The 8,912-nt window shown below is 38.6% G+C and overlaps 1 non-coding gene across 1 annotated transcript; it reads left to right on the forward strand.

Moving 5' to 3' along the window:
• The first annotated feature begins 4,288 nt into the window (after positions 1-4,288).
• On the forward strand, positions 4,289-4,396 carry LOC112774293 (small nucleolar RNA R71). The gene has a single exon (XR_003188788.1). It is a non-coding gene; the product is annotated as a small nucleolar RNA R71 (small nucleolar RNA).
• The last annotated feature ends 4,516 nt before the right edge of the window (positions 4,397-8,912 follow it).

Raw genomic sequence — 8,912 nt, forward strand, 5'->3', positions numbered from 1 at the left:
GCCAGTTTGGGCGTTCAACTCTGGTTTTTGGATCCTTTTCTGGCGCTGGACGCCAGATTTTGGGCAGAAGGCTGGCGTTGACGCCAGTTTACGTCATCAATTCTTGGCCAAATTATGGACTATTATATATTTCTGGAAAGCCCTGGATGTCTACTTTCCAACGCAATTGGAAGCACGCCATTTCGAGTTCTGTAGCTCCAGAAAATCCACTTTGAGTGCAGGGAGGTCAGAATCCAACAGCATCAGCAGTCCTTTTCAACCTCTGAATCTGATTTTTGCTCAAGTCCCTCAATTTCAGCCAGAAAATACCTGAAATCACAGAAAAATACACAAACTCATAGTAAAGTCCAGAAATGTGAATTTAACACAAAATCTATTAAAAACATCCCTAAAAGTAACTAGATCCTACTAAAAACATACTAAAAACAATGTCAAAAAGCGTATAAATTATCCGCTCATCACAACACCAAACTTAAATTGTTGCTTGTCCCTAAGCAACTGAAAATCAAATAGGATAAAAAGAAGAAAATATACTATAAATTCCAAACTATTAATGAAACAGAGCTTCAATCATATGAGCGGGACTTATAGCTTTTTGCCTCTTGAATAGTTTTGGCATCTCACTTTATCCATTGAAGTTTAGAATGATTGGCATCTATAGGAACTTCAGATTCGAATAGTGTTATTGACTCTCCTAGTTTAGTATGATGATTCTTGAACACAGCTTCTTTATGAGTCTTGGCCGTGGCCCTAAGCACTTTGTTTTCCAGTATTACCACCGGATACATAAATGCCACAGACACATAATTGGGTGAACCCTTTCAGATTGTGACTCAGCTTTGCTAAAGTCCCCAATTAGAGGTGTCCAGGGTTCTAAAGCACACTCTTTTTTTTTGCTTTGGACCTTGACTTTAACCGCTCAGTCTCAAGTTTTCACTTGACAGCTACACGCCACAAGCACATGGTTAGGGACAGCTTGGTTTAGCCGCTTAGACCAGGATTTTATTCCTTTAGGCCCTCCTATCCACTGATGCTCAAAGCCTTGGGATCCTTTTTATTTCCCTTGCCTTTTGGTTTTAAGAGCTTTGGCTTTTTCTGCTTGCTTTTTCTTTTTCTTCTAAATTTTTTTTCGCCTATTTTTTTTTTTCTGCAAGCTTTGTTCTTTGCTGCTTTTTCTTGCTTCAAGAATCATTTTTATGATTTTTCAGATTATCAAATAACATGTTTCCTAGTCATCATTCTTTCAAGAGCCAACATATTTAACATTCTTAAACAACAACTTCAAAAGACATATGCACTGTTCAAGCATACATTCAGAAAACAAGAAGCATTGTCACCACGTCAATATAATTAAGCTAAGTTCAAGGATAAATTCGAAACTCATGTACTTCTTGTTCTTTTGAATTAAAACATTGTTCATTTAAGAAAGGTGATGGATTCATAGGACATTTATAACTTTATGACATAGTTACTAACTACTAATGATCATGTAATGAAGACACAAACACAGATAAGCACATAACATAGAAAACGAAAAACAGAAGAAACAAGAACAAGGAATGAATCCACCTTAGTGATGGTGGCGTTTCCTTCTTGAGGAACCAATGATGTCCTTGAGCTCTTCTATGTCTCTTCCTTGTCTTTGTTGCTCCTCCTTCATTGCTTTTAGATCTTCTCTGATTTCATGAAGGATGAAGGAGTGCTCTTGATGTTCCACCCTTAGTTGCTTCCAATAATTGTGTGGAAGAAAATGTATCCCCTGAGGTATCTCAGGGATCTCTTGATTTGCAGTCAAATGTTCTACCACTGAGCTATAGACCCTTGATGGAAGCTTTTGTCCTCCCTTTCCTCTTTCTAGAGGTTTCTCTGGCCTTAGGTGCCATCAATGGTTATGGAAAAAACAAAAAAGCTATGCTTTTACCACACCAAACTTAGAATGTTGCTCGCCCTCGAGCAAAAGAAGAAAGAATAGAAGAAGAAGAGGATATGGAGGAGATGGATGGCTGTGTGTATTCGGCCATATGGGTGGGATTGGGTGGGAAAGAGATGTTGAATTTTTGAAGGTAAGTGGGTGTATGGGTGTGAGTGGTAAATGGAAGACAGAAGGGATGAGTGTTTATTGGGAATAGAGGATGATTGAGAAGAGAGAAGAGAGTCAGTGAAGGTAGGTGGGATCCTGTGGGGTCCACAGATCTTGGGGTGTCAAGGCATTTACATCCCTGCACCAATTTAGGCATGCAAAATGCCCTTGCACACAACTCTAGGCGTTCAGCGCCAGGTTGGTGCCCATTTTGGGCGTTCAACGCCCATTTGCTGCCATTTCTGGCGTTGAACGCCAGAACCATGCTTGTTCTGGGCGTTTAGCGCCAGGATGCTCCCATTCTGGGCGTTCAGCGCCAGAACTATGCTCTGTTCTGGTGTTTGAACGCCAGACAGATGCTCCTCCAGGGTGTGATTTTTCTTTTGCTGTTTTTGATTCTGTTTTTGATTTTTTTGTTTATTTTGTGACTCCACATGATCATGAACCTAAGAAAACATGAAAAACAATAAAAATAAGAATTAGATAAACATTGGGTTGCCTCCCAACAAGCGCTTCTTTAATGTCAATAGCTTGACAGTGGGCTCTCATGGAGCCTCACAGATGTGCAGAGCTTTGTTGAGACTCTCCAACACCAAACTTAGAGTTTGGATATGGGAGTTCAACACCAAACTTAGAGTTTGGTTGTGGGGGCTCTGGTTGACTCTGCTTTGAGAGAAGCTTTTCAAGCTTCCTCTCCATGGTTGCAGAGGGAGATCCTTGAGTTTTGAATACAAGGGAGTTCTCATTCCATTGAAGGACTATTTCACCTCTGTCAACATCAATCACAGCTCTTGCTGTGGCCAGGAAAGGTCTTCCTAGGATGATGGATTCATCCTCTTCCTTTCCAGTATCCAGGACTATGAAATCAGCAGGGATGTAAAGGCCTTCAACCTTTACTAACACGTCCTCTACTTGTCCATAAGCCTGTTTTCTTGAGCTGTCTGCCATCTCTAATGAGATTTTAGCAGCTTGCACCCCATAGATTCCCAGTTTCTCTATTACAGAGAGGGGCATGAGGTTTATTCCTGAACCAAGGTCACACAGAGCCTTAAAGATCATGGTGCCTATGGTACAGGGTATTATGAACTTTCCAGGATCCTGTCTCTTCTGAGGCAATGTCAGTTGATCCAGATCACTTAGTTCATTGATGAACAAAGGAGGTTCAACTTCCCAAGCATCAATGCCAAATAATTTGGCATTCAGCTTCATGATTGCACCAAGAAACTTGGCAGTTTGCTCTTCAGTAACATCCTCATTCTCTTCAGAAGAGGAATACTCATCAGAGCTCATGAAGGGCATAAGGAGGTTCAATGGAATCTCTATGGTCTCTAGATGAGTCTCAGATTCCTTTGGTTCCTCAGAGGGAAGCTCCTTATTGATCACTGGACGTCCCAGGAGGTCTTCATCCTTGGGATTCACGTCCTCTCCTTCCCTTACAGGTTCGGCCATGGCACTTATGTCAATGGCCTTGCACTCTCCTTTTGGGTTCTCTTCTGTATTGCTTGGGAGAGTACTAGGAGGGAATTCAGTGATCCTTTTACTCAGCTGGCCCACTTGTGCTTCCAAATTTCTAATGGAAGACCTTGTTTCATTCATGAAACTTACAGTGGCCTTAGATAGATCAGAGACTAGATTTGCTAAATTAGAAGCATTTTGTTCAGAGTTCTCTGTCTGTTGCTGAGTTGATGATGGAAAAGGTTTGCTATTGCTAAACCTGTTTCTTCCACCATTATTAAAGCCTTGTTGGGGCTTTTGATCCTTCCATGAGAAATTTGGATGATTTCTCCATGTTGAGTTATAGGTGTTTCCATAAGGTTCACCTAAGTAATTTACCTCTGCTATTGCAGGGTTCTCAGGATCATAAGCTTCTTCTTCAGAAGATGCCTCTTGAGTACTGTTAGATGCAGCTTGCATTCCATGCAGACTCTGAGAAATCATATTGACTTGCTGAGTCAATATTTTATTCTGAGCCAATATGGCATTCAGAGTATCAACCTCAAGAATTCCCTTCTTTATAGGCGTCCCATTACTCACAGGATTCCTTTCAGAAGTGTACATGAATTGGTTATTAGCAACCATGTCAATGAGTTCTTGAGCTTCTGCAGGCGTTTTCTTTAGGTGAATGGATCTACCTGCAGAAGTGTCCAGTGACATCTTTGATAGCTCAGATAAACCATCAAAGAATATATCCAGGATGGTCCATTCTGAAAGCATGTCAGAAAGACACTTTTTGGTCAACTATTTGTATCTTTCCCAAGCTTCATAGAGGGATTCACCTTCTTTCTGTCTGAAGGTTTGAACATCAGCTCTAAGCTTGCTCAGCTTTTGAGGAGGAAAGTACTTGGCTAAGAAGGCCGTGACCAGCTTATCCCAAGAGTTCAGGCTGTCTTTGGGTTGGGAATCCAACCATAATCTAGCTCTGTCTCTTATAGCAAAAGGGAAAAGCATGAGCCTGTAGACTTCAGGATCTACTCCATTAGTCTTAACAGTATCACATATCTGCAAGAATTCAGTTAAGAACTGAAAAGGATCTTCAGATGGAAGTCCATGAAACTTGCAGTTCTGCTGCATCAGAGAAACTAATTGAGGTTTCAGCTCAAAGTTGTTTGCTCCAATGGCAGGAATGGAGATGCTTCTTCCATGTAAATTGGAATTAGGTGCAGTAAAGTCACCAAGCATCTTCCTTACATTATCATTATTTTCGGCTGCCATCTCCTCTGCCTGTTCGAAAATTTCTGAAAGGTTATCTCTGGATTGTTGTATTTTAGCTTCTCTTAATTTTCTCTTCAGAGTCCTTTCAGGTTCTGGATCTGCTTCCACAAGAATGTTCTTATCCTTGCTCCTGCTCATATGACAAAGAAGAAGGCACAGAAAAATAATAATAATAATGGAGATCCTTTATACCACAGTATAGGGATTCCTGCGTGAGTGGAAGAAGAGGGGGAGACAAAGAATGTAATATAATGGAAGAAACACAACTGTGAGGATGGAAGAGAGGTGAGATGAGATGTTAGGATATGAATGAATAAATAGAATGAGATGGGGGAGGGATAATTTTCGAAAATTATTTTGAAAAAGAGTTAGTGATTTTTGAAAAATGGTTTTTGAAAAATGTGTTAGTAATTTTCGAAAATTAAGATTTAAAAATTAAAATAATTAATAAATTAAAAAGAAATTTTGAAAAAGAGGGGAGATATTTTCGAAAAATGAGAGAGAGAGAGTTAGTTAGGTGGTTTTGAAAAAGATAAGAAACAAACAAAAAGTTAGTTAGTTAGTTGAAACAAATTTTTAAGAAGATAGGAAGTTAGGAAGTTAGAAAAGATATTTTGAAAAGATATTTTTGAAAAAGATAAGATGAGAAGATATTTTGAAAAGATATGATAGAAATTAGTTTTTGAAAAAGATTTGATTTTTTAAAATTTCAATTAATGACTTGGTTCATAAGAAATCACAAGATATGATTCTAGAACTTAAAGTTTGCATATTTCTTAACAAGCAAGTAACAAACTTCAAATTTTTGAATCAAAACATTAATTGTTTATGTTATTTTCGAAAATTTAATACAAAAATAAGAAAAAGATTTTTGGAAAATATTTTTGGAATTTTCGAAAATAACTAAGAATTTTGAAAAAGATTTGATTTTTGAAAAAGATTTTGAAAAAGATAAGATTTTCAAATTGAAGATTTGATTTGACTCATGAGAAACAATTTGATTTTAAAAATTTTTGAAAAAGTCAATCCAAATTTTCAAATTTGATGAGAGAAAAAGGGAAAGATATTTTTTTGATTTTTGAAATTTTTATGATGCAAGAGAAAAACACTAAAAAGATGCAATGCATGAAATTTTTAGATCAAAACATGTGATGCATGCAAGAATGCTTATGAATGTCAAGATGAACACCAAGAACACTTTGAATGTCATGATGAACATCAAGAACATATTTTTGAAAAATTTTTAATGCAAAGAAAACATGCAAGACACCAAACTTAGAATTCTTTAATGCTTAGACACTAAGAATTTGAGAATGCATATGATAAACATGAAAAGACACAAAACAAAAAATCATCAAGATCAAACAAGAAGACTTACCAAGAACAACTTGAAGATCATGAAGAACACTATGAATGCATGATATTTTCGAAAAATGCTAGATGCATATGCAAGTGACACCAAACTTATGATATGACTCAAGACTCAAACAAGAAACAGAAAAATATTTTTGATTTTTATGATTTTCTAATTTTTTTGGATTTTTTTCGAAAATTATATGAAAAAGAAAAAATCAGGATTCCAAAATTTTTAATATGAATTCCAGGAATCTTGCCATATTAGTCTAAAGCTTCAGTCCAGGAATTAGACATGGCTCACTAGCCAGCCAAGCTTTTAAAGAAAGCTCCAGTCCAAAACACTAGACATGGCCAATGGCCAGCCAAGCTTTAGCAGGTGATCATGGATCAGCAGCAGGTGGATGAGCAACAACTAAATTGCTCTTGATAACAAATTGCAAGCCTCAGTCCAAATGAATTTAGACATGGCTTTACAGCCAGCCAGGCTTCAACATGCTTCATGAAACACTAGAATTCATTCTTAAAAATTTTGAATAAAATTTTTTTTTTTTTTGAAAACATTTTTAAATTTTTCGAAAACAGATGAGAGATTTTTGAAATTATTTTTGAAAAAGAAAAGAAAACAAAAAAGAAAATTACCTAATCTGAGCAACAAGATGAGCCGTCAGTTGTCCAAACTCGAACAATCCCCGGCAACGGCGCCAAAAACTTGGTGCTGTTGCCGGATCAAAAGGGAATCTGGCACTGATGTTACCGGACCAAAAGCTTGCCGAAAACTCAAACAATCCCCGGCAACGGCGCCAAAAACTTGGTGCACGAAATTGTGATCTCCAGGCTCGAACAAATCCTGGTAATGGCTCCAAAGCTTGGTGCTTTGATCTTAATTCATAATTGTCACAACTTCGATACAACTAACCAGCAAGTGCACTGGGTCGTCCAAGTAATACCTTACGTGAGTAAGGGTTGAATCCCACGGAGATTGTTGGTATGAAGCAAGCTATGGTCACCTTGTAAATCTCAGTCAGGCAGATATAAAGTGATAACGGTGTTTTCGAATATTATATAATAAGATAGGGATAGAGGTACTTATGTAAATCATTGGTAGGAATTTCAGATAAGCGAATGGAGATGCTTTTCGTTCCTCTGAACCTCTGCTTTCCTGCTATCTTCATCCAATCTGTCTTACTCCTTTCCATGGCTGGCTGTATGCAAGGGCATCACCGTTGTCAGTGGCTACATCCCCTCCTCTCAGTGAATAATATGCTCACGCACCCTGTCACGGCACGGCTATTCATCTGTCGGTTCTCGATCATGCTGGAATAGGATTCACCCTCCTTTTGCGTCTGTCACTAACGCCCAGCACTCGCGAGTTTGAAGCTCGTCACAGTCATTCAATCATTGAATCCTACTCAGAATACCACATACAAGGTTTAGACCTTCCGGATTCTCTTGAATGCCGCCATCATTCTAGCTTACACCACGAAGATTCCTGTTAGGAGATCTAAGAGATATTCATTCTAGCTTATTTCATGTAGAACGGAAGTGTTTGTCAGGCACGTGTTCATAGGGGAGATGGTGATGAGCGTCACACATAATCATCACCTTCATCACGTTCTTGGGTGCGAATGGATATCTTAGAAGCGAAATAAGATGAATTGAATAGAAAACAGAAGTACTTTGCATTAATCTTTGAGGAACAGCAGAGCTCCACACCTTAATCTATGGAGTGTAGAAACTCTACCGTTGAAAATACATAAGTGAAGGTCCAGGCATGGCCGAGATGGCCAGCCCCCTAAACGAGATCAATAGTCTCCTAAGATGAACAATGGAATAAAACTGAGACCAAAGATTGTCAAAAAGACTAGTAAAGGGTCCTATTTATAATAAACTAGCTACTAGGGTTTACATGAGTAAGTAATTGATGCATAAATCCACTTTCTGGGCCCACTTGGTGTGTGTTTGGGCTGAGCCTAAGTGTTGCACGTGCAGAGGCCATTTGTGGAGTTGAACGCCAGTTTCTGTGCCAGTTTGGGCGTTCAACTCTGGTTTTGGATCCTTTTCTGGCACTGGACGCCAGATTTGGGCAGAAGGCTGGCGTTGAACGCCAGTTTACGTCGTCAATTCTTGGCCTAAGTATGGACTATTATATATTTCTGGAAAGCCCTGGATGTCTACTTTCCAACGCAATTGGAAGCGCGCCATTTCGAGTTCTGTAGCTCCAGAAAATCCACTTTGAGTACAGGGAGGTCAGAATCCAACAGCATCAACAGTCCTTTTTCAACCTCTGAATCTGATTTTTGCTCAAGTCCCTCAATTTCAGCCAGAAAATACCTGAAATCACAGAAAAACACACAAACTCATAGTAAAGTCCAGAAATGTGAATTTAACACAAAATCTATTAAAAACATCCCTAAAAGTAACTAGATCCTACTAAAAACATACTAAAAACAATGTCAAAAAGCGTATAAATTATCCGCTCATCAATGGTATATCAGAGGTGTTCCCTTTAGTGATCTTCCAGAGAAATTCGGACATTCTGAAAAGATCTCGTGTACTCGAAAAACGGGGTTGTTACATTCTACCCTCCTAAAAGAAAATTTTGCCCTCAAAATTTCAGCAACGTGCAGAATCCATCTTCAGGTAGTCTATTTCCTTCAAACCATCCTGACAAAGAGATCGATCCGTTCCTTATGGCACCCAAATCTCACATAGTCATAGCCATGGAGATCATAACTGTTATGAAGATAGATGTGGCTCATGTCGA

The sequence above is a fragment of the Arachis hypogaea genome, chromosome 18 (assembly GCF_003086295.3).
Source record: "Arachis hypogaea cultivar Tifrunner chromosome 18, arahy.Tifrunner.gnm2.J5K5, whole genome shotgun sequence".
NCBI lineage: Eukaryota > Viridiplantae > Streptophyta > Magnoliopsida > Fabales > Fabaceae > Arachis > Arachis hypogaea.